This window comes from Lissotriton vulgaris, unplaced genomic scaffold (assembly GCF_964263255.1).
Source record: "Lissotriton vulgaris unplaced genomic scaffold, aLisVul1.2 SCAFFOLD_663, whole genome shotgun sequence".
Classification (NCBI taxonomy): Eukaryota; Metazoa; Chordata; class Amphibia; order Caudata; family Salamandridae; genus Lissotriton; species Lissotriton vulgaris.
Genome location: NW_028255020.1, coordinates 405,680 through 421,675, shown reverse-complemented (window position 1 = coordinate 421,675; position 15,996 = coordinate 405,680). Strand labels below are relative to the sequence as shown.

Below are 15,996 nucleotides of genomic sequence, written 5' to 3'. Positions count from 1 at the left end.
GTGGTCAGCTTTGGTCTTCTCCTTCGCCGGAGGTTCTTGTTTTGAAGAGGGTGTCCCGTTTGTTTTGGTTGGATGGAGTGGGGATGGTAAATTGCTTGCGTTGGCTCTATTTAAATAGAGAGCCGTGCTGGAATCTTTGATGAATGAATTTTTTTGGTAAATTTTTGGTTGACAGCCCGATTTGCTCCCTAATGGGCTATGTGAGTACTCGCGTGCTTTGGTGTCCCTATGGCTAATGTGGAGGGGGGAAATCAGGGGGAGTTCACCCTCCTCGTCTCCATTCTTTCCCTTGTCCTTCCCGTTCTCGTTTCCCTCGTCGCAAACATCCATTAGGTCCCTTTTAGAATTATTCTTTTGCTTCCTTAGTCTTTTGGGGGGTTTGTTGGCGCCGTGTAGTTTCTTGGCTTCCCGGACCTCATTTCGTTGCTTTCCTTTCTTTTTCTTATTCTTATTTGTTCCTTTTTTATATCCGTTTATGTCCTTTGTCCTTTGTCTCCTTGGTCTTCACCCTCTCTGTTGCCTTTGGAAATACCTTGGTGTTAGTTTTTTTCCTTATTATCGCTTATATATCTTGCAAGATTAGAGAGCTGCCAGTGGGTTGTGCCGGTAGCGCCGATCAGGCCCCTGTGTGTTTATCTCATGCAACGCAGCGCAGCACAGCGCAGTCTAGCCCTATGTTCACCAATCCACGGGGCAGTGGTGCTTGATGAGACACTCTGTGGGAGAGACTCCGCGGGACACGCAGCCACCCTCTTGTGGCTCACTCGCGGCTAGTTACTAACCACCACAGTCGCGGTCTTAAGCCCCCAGAGCCTCTGGTGGCCTCCTTCTCTGGAGATCTCGTGTCACACTGCACACAGCTGCGGCTGCTTTTTTGCGAGTCCCCCTAAACCCTGCCTAGCCCTCCAACCCCTCTCCCGCCCCTGTCTCACGATTTTCCGTAGGAGAGGGGAGCGAGGGTGGATTCCACAGGAGAGGGGAGGCGGGGGTTAGATTTGTGAAACTAGTATTGTTTGTTTAGTTCCTTGGTGGTTCCTTGTTTGAGCTTTTGATTATTTGTCCTTGGGAGTGGTATTTTTAGGTTGCAGGCAGGTGGCAGGCGGAGATCGGGCACAGAAGGGAAAGAGTACTAGAAAAAGCTCCCTCCTGCTTGTCCGGCTTTTCCAGCTCGCCGGTCTGTTCCAGTGCAGTGGAGACCGTGGAGCCGAAAGGAAAGGAGAAGGGCGCGCGGGCGAGGGCGAGGCGGGGCAGGGAACCGCGAGCAAACTTGCCCACCACTCCTCCCCCCCCCCCGGCACTGCAGATATCAGGCGCCGGGCCGAGTGCGCGTAAGATAGAGCAAAGCAGGCAGAGCGGGGACCACGGCCGCAGGCAGGGGACCACGAACACTCACCTGCCCGCGCTCGCCCCCACTGCTCCTCTTACTTGCTGCTCTTGCTGCTCTGAGGCGCGAGTTCCAGGTGCCAGGTGCCGCTCTGACTCAGTTTGGAGCTTCAGGGTGGGGGTGGAGGCTCCTTGCCTTGTCCCGGCTCCTCTCGGCTCCTCGCAGCCTCGCCTCAGCCGTGCTCCTTACTCCCAGCTCCCTGCTCGCTGCTCACTCGCTCACTGCTCGATAGCGCCCTCTCAGGAATGCCCTTTCCCTCGTGTATGCTTCAGCCGTGTATTTAGTTAATGGAGACAGAAAATAGTAATGCAAAGTTAACATAAACATTTCAGTTTGTAACATATCCCATTTGATTGTTATGGAGATCAACCATAGGTTTCAGCCAATCAGAACACACTCCCGAGAGAAACCTCAGACCTTCAGATTTTCATAGCACTAGTGCAAGATATACACCTGCAAAGGTCCAAAAGGTAAGCTTCTGAGGGGAGGAGGGTGAGTCACATGTGAACCTATGAAAGATTCTAATACTGGAGAACTATAGTTACAGGTAAGCAACTTATTTTCTTACTCCAGTACTGGAACTTTCATAAACTAACAACCTTGAATCTGAGTAGCTAGCAGTTACTAGCACATGTTTGGTCAACAGACTTGTTTAAAGTAACAATTTTCTGAGCATTAAAAAAAAGACATGCTTAATTTAAATCATGATCTTTTAAAATGGCAATAAGAGGCAAACACGTAACTCATAATAGTAAACATAATATTAGGTCAATTCCAATTTATAGCAAATAATAGGGAACAGGAGGAAAAGAGTACAATAGTAAGGAAAACATGTGTGCAGTCTTATAGTTTCATGTAGAAGAAAAAAGGAAAGGAAGGAGGGGTGAAAGAGAAAGCTCATCATTACTGAAAAAGGTTTCTCAGCACCGCTTGGCCCACTGCTGTGTCACTGCGAACTGTGGAATATAACAGTAGTGCTTGGTAAAGGTGTGGGTACTCATCCAGATAACCGCTTGGCAGATGCATTGGATGGGTACTCCAGCAAATAGAATGGGGAGGCCAAGACTGCTCTAGTATAATGGGCAAGCACAGAGGCCCGGAGAAGCTTTCCTGCAGATTGATGGCAGTACTGAATAGCACTGGAGATCCAACGTGTAATTCTTTGTTTGGTTAGCATGATGACATTGTTCCCACAAGAGACTTGTAACAGTGAGGTGAAAGTGACTTTTTTCTTAGGATTCGCTGAGCCAGCAATATCAATTTGGTCTGCCTTTCGAGAAATGGAAAGGCTATCTAGAGAGTTGTGTCCAGAATCGCCCACAAGAAAGGTGATGTTCGTGGAAGGGTGTGAGACTGACTTTGCTTTGTTCAAGGTAAGGCCTACACTGGCGAACAGCCTTGTGCAAGCTGCTGTGGATGACTGAACTGCTAATATTGATAGTGCTTTGATCAGCCAGTCGTCCAAGTCGGGAAACCTGTGATGTTTTTTTTTCCTTAGAAAGGCTGCCACCAGAGTAAAATATTTGGTGAATATTCTTGCTGCTGGCTTCACCCCGAATGACAGGACTTTTGAATTGATAGTAGCTCCTGGCTATAGAACATCCAAGATACTTCCTGTGGGAGGCTATGGATGGGCATGTGGAAGTATGCGTCCTGTTAGTTGAGACTGGCCATACAATCTCCTGGGTTTACAAGTCATAATAAATGTCCTGCAATGTGACCATGAAGAAGGGTTTTTGAGGTAGGTGTTGAGTCCTCAAGACTAGAATAGGTTGCCATTGTCTAAAATGTTTCTGTACCAAAAAGAAACGGAAGGAAAACCCTTTCCCTCTTTTGGAGCATCAAAATGGCTTCCAAACACAGTAAATGTAGATGTTTCACAATTTGTAGGCGGGGTGGAGTGCATGCAATGTTGGAGTTCTGTATAAATCTTTCTCCCTAATGAGACCTGTGAAGAAGGGAGGAGGGGTGGGGGTGGGGAGGGGGATAGCTGGAGCCTGAAAATTGTCATCAGCGACATGAGAAATCCTTTCCCTGTCGCCCTGCTTTTGGTTTAGGGGCAGATCTGGAGTATGCTGCAGATTGTGGTTGACGCTGGCTGTATTGTGTTCGATATGGCTGAGAAGAGGAGGTGTAAGAGGTATACAGATATTGTTGGTATCCACCTCTATATGATGGAAGGCCTCTTCCTCGCACTTCTCTAAAGCGTACCTTACGATATTGAAGTATCAGTGTCAATGTTTTTTTGTGATGTCCTGAATAGCCAAATCAATATATTTCTCAACCAAGGCCTCCATCAAAGGGAAGATCAAGGAATTTGTTTTGCACCTCAGGTCGGAAAGATGTAGCCCTGAGCCAGCCCTTGCAGCTAAGACTGCTGTGTCTTCCAGTGATCTAAAAGCTGTGGTAGTAATGTCCATTGACAGTTTATAACCTCTGAGGATGCCGTTCCCCTTCCTGGAGTATCTTTTTTGCTTTAGTCTTCCTGTGATAAGGGAGCTGATCTGTGTATGGAGCTACATCACATCTCATGATCAGAACGTCAGAAGCTTGCAAGAGCACTGGCTGTCCTAACTAAGAGACTGACATTGAGGAGAATTGTTTGCCAACATTATCAAGGCATCTGCCTTCTTTATCTGGAGGTGCTGTAATAGGAGCTGCCGGGTTCTTAGATTTTCTCTATGCAGCCTGAGTGATCAGTCAGGCTTCGGATGGCCCTCAAGACAGGTGCTTTATATTTTTCTCCAACCTGGGAAGAACTGGAGTCACTGTGGCTGGGCTCTTCATGACTGAGGCATTCCTCCCATATATAGCTAACAATTGGAATGGCCCGTACAGACTTCCTAAAATGTTCTATATCTATAAAGCCAAAGAAAGCATTCCGTTTGAGATGCTGGCATTAGCAAGTCAAAACGTTTGGCAGCCCTTTCCAGCAAATTGTGAAATCCACAGATGTCTTCCGGTGGTGAATTGATGGGAACTGGAGTGGGAAAAGATGGTGTGGGTATGAGATAATCCTCCCATTCCTGGTGCGGATCTTTAAGCTCTTCATCTTGATGGTCATCATAAGTAGTTACCGGATTCTGCTGAGCAGCAGGCGATGCTGTCTGTGGAATAACTGTTGGCTGTAAAATTGGACCTCGTTGCAGAGTGAAATGGACAGACAGCTGCCGAGATGGTAATGCAGAGTGTTCAACATGAGCAGCAGCGGATTGAAACCTTTTTCTGTAGTCGGATAATATGAAAAGTCAGTGAGCAATGAAGATGGCATGCAGATCCTCTCTTTTTGGTATTATTGGCGATACTGATCTGGAGGAATACAATAGTGTTGTTCCTCATTCTCCTCCTCATAGTCATCCTCCTGACACTTCACATGTAACTGTGATGGGATTTGTGCACAGCCAAAAGTTCCATCATTGTCATTTGAATCCTGTTCTTCAGCAGGTATGTGTCACTTTACTAGGTGAGGTGACCTCTGGTGTAAGGTGTCTAATTCAGATGTGTTCCCCTTTTTTAGGCAATTTTTCCTTCGTTGACAGAGCCACCGTAACAATGTCGATACAGGCGGCAATGAAGACAAAGTCAATGTTGTCACCGGTGTCATCGTTGCTGTTGCCGGTGTTACCATTGACAATGACCTCAGCGGTGTAAGGGTTGGCGATGATTGTGAAGCCCTTGACGACAATGGTGCCTGCAGGGATGGTGGAGCGGAAATTGTGGATGGAGGTATTTTGGCTTTGGACGTTGAAGACTGGTGGACATCACTCCGCGTCAACGACGATGAAGATTTTTTCATCAACAGTGTCGTCGGCTGAAGACTTCGTCGACGGTAGAGTTTTCATTGATGGTTTATCCACAGGTGGTACAGAGGAAGGCTTTTTAAAAGCATGCCTGCCCTTAGGAGGTGACTTAGAACTTGTCTTTTTTTGTCTTACTGTCCCCCGAGTAATGACTTTTTCTCTCCTTTTCTAATCTGTGAGGGGATTTAGGACTACACCTGTAAGACCCATGTGTGGTCTTTTTGGAGGCTTTTTAGGGCATTTTCTGGATGAATGAGCGTGAGGAGATTTCTCCCTTTTGTGAGATCTTTTAGATGCAGACTCCTCATCACTGTTGTCACTTAAAAGTAATTCCTTCCTGGCTTTCAACTTTTAAAGCCAAATAAGAAGGCGCCCCTCACGATCTCGTAATGTCTTGGTGGAAAAGGTATGACAACTCTTGCAATCTTTAGCCTTGTGGTTGCGATAAAGGCAATAGATTCAGTCGCTGTGAGGGTCGTCAGTATGAATCCTTTTCTTGGAGCAGGTGGCACAGGCTCTAAAAAGACTCTTCTTCTTGTCAGACATAATAAAGACAGGAGAAAAAAACTGCAGACTGAAGACGGTACAATCAGTACTAAATAGTTAAAGAAGAAAAGAAAATGGTTTATAAAAAACCCTGAAGTAGTTCAGATGAAGAAAACTGAGCAGAGCTCAGTGGAGACTCCCTAGCAAGACGTGCAGTAGAAAAATCGAAAGGTCTGAGATTTCTCTCAGGAGTGTTCTAAGGGTAGATTGTCCTGACTGGCTGAAACCTATATTTGGTCTCCTTTACAAAACAACTGGGATATGTTACAAAACTGAAATTGGCCTAGTTTATGTTAACTTTGCATTGATATTTTGATATACCTGGGACTCCCAACTCGATGATGGGGAATGATTCAAGCACATGAATCTATGAAAGTTCCATTACTGGAGTAAATATAAATTGTTATTGGGAGTCTGTTAGTTGGATGAATAGGATAGAGGATGAATGGAGGCGGGAAGAGGTTAGCAAGTATTATTTAATTCATAGTACTAAAAGAGGTTTAGGATAATTCGGAGAGCCCATTAGTAGGATAAATAATAGATACAGAAGGGAAGAGTTTGAAAAGAGTTGATTGGGAGTTCATAGTAGTAAAAGAGGTTTTGGGTTGAGTCCGAGAGTGCACGTAAGGAATATTTTGGAAGCAAAATAGAATGAGTAATAAAGCGGTGATTGGATGAATTTTAGGGAGATTAGTTATTTTTTTACTCTGCAGTTGGAGGAAAATACAGAATATAAAGATACATGACCACACATAAGAGGTATACATACAGACATTTCAGTATGATACATTATGGAGAAACAAATCAGGAGATAGAAAATTGTAGTGGATAAAGTCCCATATCTACATGCATGGACAAACATTTACAAACTCAGGCTTTTAATTTTTCCTGTAAATTAAGGTTATCAGTTTTTTTCATTTTATTGGTTATGTTTTTTTTTTGTCCCCCAATATTTCAATATTTGTGTGATGCAAACAAATATTAGTTGAAGGCCTCCCCCATCTAAGCAAACACAAGGAGATGATGGTTAGAGTACTGAAACTTTACAGACACTCACCCCCAGTCACAGATCTAGGTTGAATCCATAATTGTTCTTTAGCTCACCCCAGATTAGACCCAGCCATATGCAAATCAGTCTTGACCCTGTGCCTCATGAGAACAGTCCATATCAACCAAGTTAGCTTGAATCCAGTGTCAAAGTGAGCAAGGGACCCACGTCTGGCCATCCTCCCCCAACTTAGGGCTAACAAAGCAAACACAAGAAGATTATGGACGGAGCGCTAAAACTTTTCAGACACTCAGCCCCAGTCACAGATCTGGGTTGAATTCATCTTCGTTCTTTGGCTCACTTCGCCACCCCAGTTCCGACCCAGCTACATGCAAATCAGTCTTGCCCCTGTTCCCTCATGGGAACAGTCCAGTCCGAACTGCCAAGCCAGGTCTTCCCTGGACTGGAAACAAGCATCCAGAGTCTCCTGCTCACTTTGCCACTGGATTCAAGCTAGCCTGGCTGATGAGGGGTGTAACCCCGAAACTGGTCCCTGGATACTCGTTTCCCGTCCAGGGAAGACCTGGCTTGGCAGTTCGGGCTGGACTGTTCCCATGAGAAACAGGGTCAAGACTCATTAGCATATAGCTGGATCTGAACTGGGGTGGCGAAGTAAGCTAAAGAATGATGATGGTTTCAACCCAGATCTGTGACTGGGTGCGAGTGTCTGAAAAGTTTCAGCGCTCCGTCCATCATTTCCTTGTGTTTGTTTTGTACTTTCCAAGTTGGCAGGGTATGCCCAGACCTGGGTCCCTTGCTCCCTTTGCCATTGGATTCAAGCTAGCCTGGCTGATGAGGGGTGTTACCCCAAAACCAGTCCCAGGATGCCTGTTTCCGGTCCAGGGAAGACCTGGCTTGTGAGTTTGGTCTGGACTGTTCCGATGAGGCACAGGTTCAAGAATGATTTGCCTATAGCTGGGTCTGAACTGGGGTGGCAAAGTAAGCTAAAGAATAATGATGGATTCAACCCAGATCTGTGATTAGGGGTGTGTCTGAAAGGTGTCAGCGATCTATCCATCCATCATCTCCTTGTGTTTGGTCTCCCCTACTAGTCATGCAGTTTGGGAATGAAAATAGGTATAAATGTTCATAGACATGAAAAGCGGCCTTTGCAGGAAATTTTATTCAGAGATAAGGCCTTGACATGAGCACAATACATGCAGCATAGATTTCGACTTGTAGCCACACATTCTGCATCTTACATCGAAGTCCCTAATCACCCATGGAGAGACGTGGTCTTTTTTGGAAAAAATGCCAAATCTGATCTGGTTGAATGTTAGAGTAAGTCTGCCCGAAATATTCTTGACTTATATCCTTGGTATAAGAATTATTCACAGCCCATGCGTTAGAGACAATGTGGAAAATGTGCTAATTTTCTATAAAAGGAAATTTATCTTTCAATAATGTTTCCCCCTTTTTTCATTTTATTTAAAATACTGTGACTAATTATTTTCTTCCACAGATTGTCCAATTTCAGTGATCTTTAGATTTTGGAATACATTAATACCACTGTTTTTTTGTATTTAAATGCTTCCCGGTTATTTCTGACCAGATATGACAGCTCAACGTTTGGACATTGGAGTTCTTAATTTTGTGGAAAAATGTGGCAAAAGATAACCTACTTTAACGGTCTGACTGCACAGAGCAAACTTCAACCTGATCTCAGATACATATGGAAGGAGGCAGAATAGATACTGTAAACTTTACAGTCTTATCCAAAAAAGAATGCAAAGGATCATGGGAGGGATTCTAAGCCACGGGTTAAAGATGGTAAAAGTTTAGTTTTTATTACTTTTAGTAAAGGCTCAATAGCAGAGCTCTGTGTTTTGGCATGTAATGATTTAAAAGCGTGGCCCAAAGCGCTAGCCTCTTTTTTATGACTAACATATTCATAATAGGTGCTGCAATGCTCAAATGTAATAACCAGATATTTGTAGGAATATACAATGTCAATTGTACCTTTATTTATATACCTAGAGCCTTGCTTCCTTGTTTTTTGTTCAATTCTCTTTATCTTTGTTTTGTCTAAGTTAATTTTCAGCTTAAATTCCACGGACCTGATAATTCTCGCCTCGGTGCCTATTCCAATCATGGAGTCCCACTCTGTAACTCTGGGCAATAGCTTGCTTAATCTCCACAACGGCCCCCACAACGCTAAGGATGCCTGGCCTCCACCTTGGGGGTGCCCAGGAGTGGACGCCTCACAGGGAAAGCCAGGATGGGTTCCACAGCGGTATTCGTACAAGCGCCTTGAGACACTTGCGGGTGAGTAGTGCGCTATACAAGTATCAATTTACATTTTTTACATTTACATCATGTGCATACTGTAGTGCTGGCAACATGAGCTGGCCTAGCTTCAGTGGATGAGCTATAACCATGATTTATCTAGGCTGTCATTAAAATCAGCTATGTAAATGTTGAACAAGATGGCAGGCAGGCCCGTATTTGAGACCATTCTTAGTGTCCATTTGTCTAGTACCTACGCCATTGTTTTTAATTTTGACCATGACACACTTGTGTGTGTGTGTAGTAATAAGATGGCCTCTAGTAAAAATGTGGGTATGTCCCATATATGGAGTTTTCCCCAGAGCAAGGATGTTACCATCTTATCAACGGCTGCTGTAAACTCAATAATAACAGATGTGAAGTAAGCATCTTTAAATCTGTACCAACGCCAGGGCAGAAGGAAGTTTATGAAAGCGGGATTTGATTTTGTTGGGCAATGCACAACTGAAGATGTCACAGAATAAAATAAGCAAAATATTTAGCCAAGATATCCAGCAAGATGATAGAATGATAATTTACTGGATTTTAAGTGTTACCCTTTTTATGAATCAGCTAAATGACAAATCACTGACAACACTCTTAAGTAGCTTGAGTATATAGTAATTGGTTAGAAAGAAAAGTAAGGATATTAGTCCAGAAATCATGATTATTAGTTAAAAAAAAAGAAAGTGAGCAGGTAATCCACTAGAGCCCAGGGCACTAACCTGTCACCATTTTACAATTAGGGAAACTTTAATATTGATATTTATTCCTTCTGTCGTTTTGATAAGTGGCTCGGAGACTTGCTGAGGGACAAAGAGTTTGAGTTGCGTCTTCATAAAGGGACTCCAAAACAAGTTATCAACTGGTCTTCTGTGACATTATGGTTTTATGACATTACATCACTGTATGTCAATCTATTAAAAGAATCCTAAAATGCTCTAGGATTCCTTTTCTTGCATGTTCCTAGATGTGTGTTCTAGAGCTCATCCCTCAATTGTTTTTTGGCACACCAGACAGCTTGTTTATTTACTTTTTGCATATGTTCGAGCTATTTTATGTACATCACAATGAGAATGGATTTTATTCTCTTTCTGCAATTGCCTTTTCTCCATTTGGAGATTTTAATTGAAACAAAAAGGGGGTTTCTTCTGCAACAGCCTGTTTTAATTAGAGTTTTATAATTATAATGTTAGTATTCTACATGAGAAGTCTTGCCTAAGTTTGATTTGGTTAATTTCATTAGCACCACTGTTTAGTTGATGGTTTACCAAGATTTCAAGCGTTTGCCCAGAGAAAGAAAATATTACTTCAACTTTGGCTATCCATTTTACTCTTTTTAAGTTCTCTATGGTTGTATGACCCCGAAAGGATAGGATTTTCTCAAAGAGAATGCTAACATGTGTAATTGTTAAAATCTGAGGGAGGTGGCTTCTTTCTGGTGTTTTAACAATTTTGAAGCTCAAGACTGAAGGAGAGATACGGAGTCAAGCCAATATAGAATCCAAGAGTATTTCCCTGAAAACTGAGTTAGAGCTGCAGGTCTGTCTGTAGAAACTACTGTTGAGGAATCTCAGACCCATTGCGGGTAAGGCCTCCTCTTGCCCATCTCTTCCTTAGGTATAGGTTGGTTGTTGCAGAATATCCCATAATTCATCCTAAATTGGGATTTGATTTGTCTTCATGTAGATGATTCATTTAATTGGAGTTAAAGTCACCCATGGCTAACCAGCTGTCTTACAGGGTAACAGGATGTTAACTTCAGCACGCATTTATTTATGTACTTCATTTATAATCACTCATTTGTTTTTAACTGGATTCTTGTATATATATGTAGAATTAAAACTGAATTATCACATAGGTGCCCAATTAAAATGTGGGTGGGGTTAAAGAAGTGATCATCAATTCTAAAGTTTTGAACCCATTGTCCAACTTTATGTATAAGGCCAAACCACACATATGCCGCCTTTTCTAAGCTTCGCTTTTTGCATACTTATGATAGGCTTGGAGGCCTGACAAAAGAAAATCCTCTTTGCACCATGATAGAAGATTTTCAACCTCCCCAAAGTGGGCTCCCATTTCTTTTATCACCAAGGAAGACAGAACCTATAGCTCCTATATCAACTATAGAGCACTGAATCAAGCATCATTAGGATCAGTTCTACACTAACATTAATGTCTGTATTGTTGGATTAAGCTGAAACTTAGAAGCAAAAGTCTTCACCAAGCTCGATTTAAGAGCAGCCTAAAATGTATCCCATACACAAAGAGGAAGATAAATAGAAGACGGCATACAAGATGTGGCTAATTTAAATACTTGGTCATGATGTTTGGCCTCTGTAATGCACCAGCTGAATTCAACACTTTGTGACAGATACATTTCAGGATATTTTAGAAATTTTTGTTGTCATTTATTTAGACAACATTTTATTGTTTCCTATTTCTCATCAGTACATTGAAAATATGAGAGGGTGACTTCACAACAGTTTAGAAACCAATTGTTATATACCAAACTGGATAAATGTTGCTTTGAGACTTCTTCTATCTATAATGGTCTTAACTGCAGAATGTGAAGAACATTCAGAAACTCTAGTTTTGTTTGTATTTTTATTTTTTACAGTTAATCAAAGGTTTTCAACCAATGTCCTTTCAGTAAAACAACTGACCAAGAAGGGAGTATGCTTTTAATGGGGAAAAGAAGACGAATCATTTAAATTTTTGAAATAATTTTTTACTTCTGCTCCCATTCTCAAACATCTGGATTGAACAAGATCATTCACTGTGGAAACGACTGCTTTGGCGCCGGCACCTGGAACCATGCGTTTTCAGAGACACCCACTCACAGTTTAATTACTTCCAGTAGCGTATGAGCCTTAACACCTACAGAGAGAAATTACATGATCTTTGATCAAGTAATTTTAGCTTTTGGTTTGAAAAGAGGCTTTTCCTCAGTGAAGGCACTATCGAAATGGGGCTCTGCACAAAGTGATTGTATGGACAGATCACAGCCTTGGATATTTGAAAACTTTTAAATGCTCGAATGCCCGATATACCACATGGATGTTGTTTTTCTCAGTGTTCTCTTATGTAATCCTACTGACCAGGTAAAAGACATGGAAAAGCGGATGCCTAAAACCAGTAGGATGAAGGAGAAGAATGCTACATGCAAAATCCTGCGATATTAGCAATTCAATCTGGATAAAAGGATGAAGCTATTAAGGTATTGGAAAAGATAAAGGGGCAACAATTTAAGGTGAATATATAGAAGTGGGTACAAGAAGAATTTTTACACAGAAAGTTTCAAGATGGATTTTTAGTACAAAATCAAAGACTGAACACTGAAAAAGATCTACAACACCAATTTCTCTCAACAAAGGCAGACTAATGGCACCTCTGTTTACTGAACAAAGTCAGCCTTTCGTCCCTGAGAATACAGAACTGCTGTTTAAGTCCTTGTACTAATACATCTATATAGTAGAAATACTCTGCTCCATAGCATCCCAAACTCCACGGTAGCCTTGCTTAAGGGCATCCTACACACTGCAGCACGTCTCTTACAGTGTCTGAAGAAATAGAATCACATTACCCCCGTTCTGATTCACCAATTGCTTCCCTTCCTGGTCCACACCATCTTCAAAACTACCTGCATCGTTTACAAAGCCTTTGCTACCCGAATCCGTTTCACCCGAACCCAGGCTCACCATCTCATCTGGCTCTTGACATACCCGCAGCCAGGACATAAAAAGGATAAAAGCAAGGTAATGGGAATATTCCATTTATTCACCCTGGATCTGGACAGCATCCCCATTTCTAGGAGGCTCGCCCCAACCCTGCTTCAATTCAGGAAAGAGTTACAGACACACCTCTTTTACCACAGAAATCAGCTACCTCTTGAATCACATGTTTAATGTATCCTTGCCTTTGACTGTATACTGTGGTATGCTGCCTTTTGACTAGGTTTGCACTATACCAATGCCAAATACATATAAAAATACCTTGGGAAAGTAATATTTTGACTGCGATACTCACTCATAGGCTACAAGCCGGAATGCAAGCGAAGCCTTGACAGTTTGACCGTCACTGGCGTAACGAAACTCGAGGGGGCCTCCCTGCAAGGCACGTGAAGGGGCCCCCTCCGGGCTCAATCAGGAGCTCTTCTGCAAGAGTGTTGTGCTGAAGGGGCCCCCTGGAGCCTGCGGCCCCCGGGGGCCTGTGTTACGCCCCTTTTGACTGTGTCTCCTTGCACTTAAGTCGGTGCTTTTTTAGTTACAGGAGTAACAACGTTAATCTCTTTACCAATTGAGTTTTAATAAAAAGAGACATATGCTATATTACAAGACATCAAAGAAGATAGGCCAGTAATTGAAAGGAACACTCTTAATTGCCTTTTCCATTTAAGTGGTCAACCGCAAACGTCTTCTTAGAGTTAATAGATGTGATTACCCCTATCTGTTCATTGTTGTTTTCATCTAAGTGCCTGTCTTTAGGTAAGTCATTCTTTAAAAGGATTATCAACATTAAAACAGGAAGGGAGGTCCTTAAATCAGTACAGAATTTGTACAAATGCAGCAAAGAATCTGTTGATTTTATTTAATTTGATTTATCTTCCTTTACTTCTTTTAGTATCTTTTGTAAAGATTTCAATCTGTTATATATATAGGACTGTTTATACAATGCGAGACTACTTGAAAAAATCTTTTTTTAGTTTGCAAACTTTCCTAATGTTTTCAATGTTGTTCTTATAAGAACTTAAGATTCTAAAGATGATCATATTATTATCACTTCGGCTTATCACACCAGATGATGTGTGTTCAATGTATCCTACTTTAGGACAGCTAGATGGAGCTGTAACTACTATTTGAACCACTAGTGGAAAGTTTGCCCAATGGCCTAGCAAGAATAGAACTCCCCAACTGTCATAAAAGATATGACTGCTCAAGCTCTTCATGCGCTGCAAGCACAGAATTTTCCATATTTCTGCACATAATTATATCATATCATTAAAGAAGACAAAAGCATGGAAACTCAGAAGAGTTTATGAACGGATGTAACATTTCTCTGTCGGGACCAGCACCAACAATGCATTCCTCTAGCTGACAGATTGATTATAGCCCCATTCTGCTAGGTAGATCTGTCAACGACTACGGAACATGGTCAATTGCATTAATGGACTGCAGATAAATTGCAATCGATCAACTTTGACACTGAACGAACCAATTCAGTGCTGTAGTGTGATCATGGATGCAAGTTATTGGATCCTGGCTTTTGGTGATCAGACTATCACCCTAATATCACCAACTCTATCAATGCTTCATCCAACAGTCAAATAAGTTTGTTCTCCACGAGGCTCCACAGTTCATATATCTTCATAATGCGAAATGCCAAATGAGACCATCATAAGGGTGCCTGCCGAACCAGTGGTGTCAGATTTCAGGAGACTGGGATGGCCCTATTCCAATCCTGTGCCTGATCATTCTGGCAGGAATACTTAGCTTCCAAAAAAACCCTCCCACAAAATCCATCATCTCAGACTCTAATGCAATGGTAGGAAAACCACAAAGATGATCTCACTTTACAAGGGGATTGGAGGACTACATACCAATCTCACCAAATAAACATGTTGTAACTCAGAGTAGTCTACTTAGTCTGAAGTATTTCCACCACTGACAACATAAGACTCTGCTGATTTTGACTAAACATACAATGAAAATGTATGACTCAAGTCAAGAATCAATAGTCTTTTTGAGAAAAGATTGACAAATCAGGAAGAGGTTCCTGGCTTAGGGCAACAGCATCACAGTTGATCACTATTTAGGGCTGCAGAAACTAAACATGGGGAAGCTAAACATGCTTCTACAAGAAAAATATCAATGGGTCTTAAATGACTCATTAGTGTGAGATAGCATTTCACATTTTATACTGCGGCAAATAAGGCTAAGACTTTGGCTCCCAATTCCCTGAACTCAAGTGAAAACAGAACATCCTGTTGATAAGGTAGTCAGGAATTAACGGTACCCCTTTGTCCAACACCACATATTCTCAAGCTTGAAACTGAAAAAGTAAAAAACAGCAAATATTCTGATGGTCATTGATTAGCCACTCCATCCAGATCTTCTTTTCCTGTCCCTCGAAGCGCAACAGAGCTGGCCTTATCTGCTATCCAGGACACTGGGAAGCAGACTTCAATTAGCGAGGTGGCGCTTTAACTATTTATACTACATTGTCATCTGAACCTCCTCCAGGACTGCACAGGAACTTTAAAAAGGAAAATCAACCATCTTGTTAAAGTATATTTTGCTGTGTTCATTACATATTGTAAAATAGCTTTTTTTCACAATGTCTGCGATTATATATTTTCTAGAGGAGCCTAAAAAAGTACCCCATCCAAGCAAATAACATGCTATTCCAGGAACAAACTTAGTTTTGTCTAAATTAAAAAGCCTCCTTTTGAACCAATAAATATGTGAGAGCAGAAACGCAAATCCTGGAAAGTGACCTTTTGTATCAGCCCACATATCAAACAGCAGAGGGAGGGAATCCCGGGCACTTTGCTGACATTTATATGCTATACAATATTACTGTCATTTTCCTCTAATCCTCCTTCTCTAGACGAGAGGTCTGTCTGTCCCAACGACATTAAAAGAAACTCTAGATATTATATAGATCAAACTATGTGCTTGCCTAAGTCAAAACGGTGGTTTGTAAACCGTGGCTCTCTCCTCATTAGTATGGCATCTTGCGTAACTACATGTTACCAGAAGGGTGTTAGATCTCTCTCTCGCTCCAGAACCAACTCTACCAGTCAGAAGGAACCCACTGCTTTTCTCATGGGAATGGCGCCCATTTCAGTAATCTGAAAGCAGCAACTCTGAGGAAGTGCACACCTTTGCCAAGCATTACAGTTTTCCTCTGATGCTAGGGCAGATACAGTTGTGGACAAAGCCTGGTTATAC

At 42.1% G+C, this 15,996-nt stretch overlaps 1 protein-coding gene and 1 long non-coding RNA gene across 10 annotated transcripts in view; one reads left to right on the top strand and one right to left on the bottom strand.

Moving 5' to 3' along the window:
* Nucleotides 1-15,996, bottom strand: part of LOC147659347 (kidney mitochondrial carrier protein 1) — a 267,840-nt gene that overhangs the window by 29,842 nt on the left and 222,002 nt on the right. The window lies entirely within an intron of this gene.
* Nucleotides 1-15,996, top strand: part of LOC147659348 (uncharacterized) — a 138,704-nt gene that overhangs the window by 59,670 nt on the left and 63,038 nt on the right. For 4 of the 5 annotated variants that reach the window (XR_015307285.1, XR_015307281.1, XR_015307283.1 and 1 more), the window contains exon 5: nucleotides 8,809-9,043. This is a non-coding gene — a long non-coding RNA (uncharacterized LOC147659348). Of the gene's footprint in view, nucleotides 1-8,808; nucleotides 9,044-12,147; nucleotides 15,314-15,996 lie in introns of those variants that run through there. The other variant, XR_015307284.1, reaches the window with a different exon arrangement.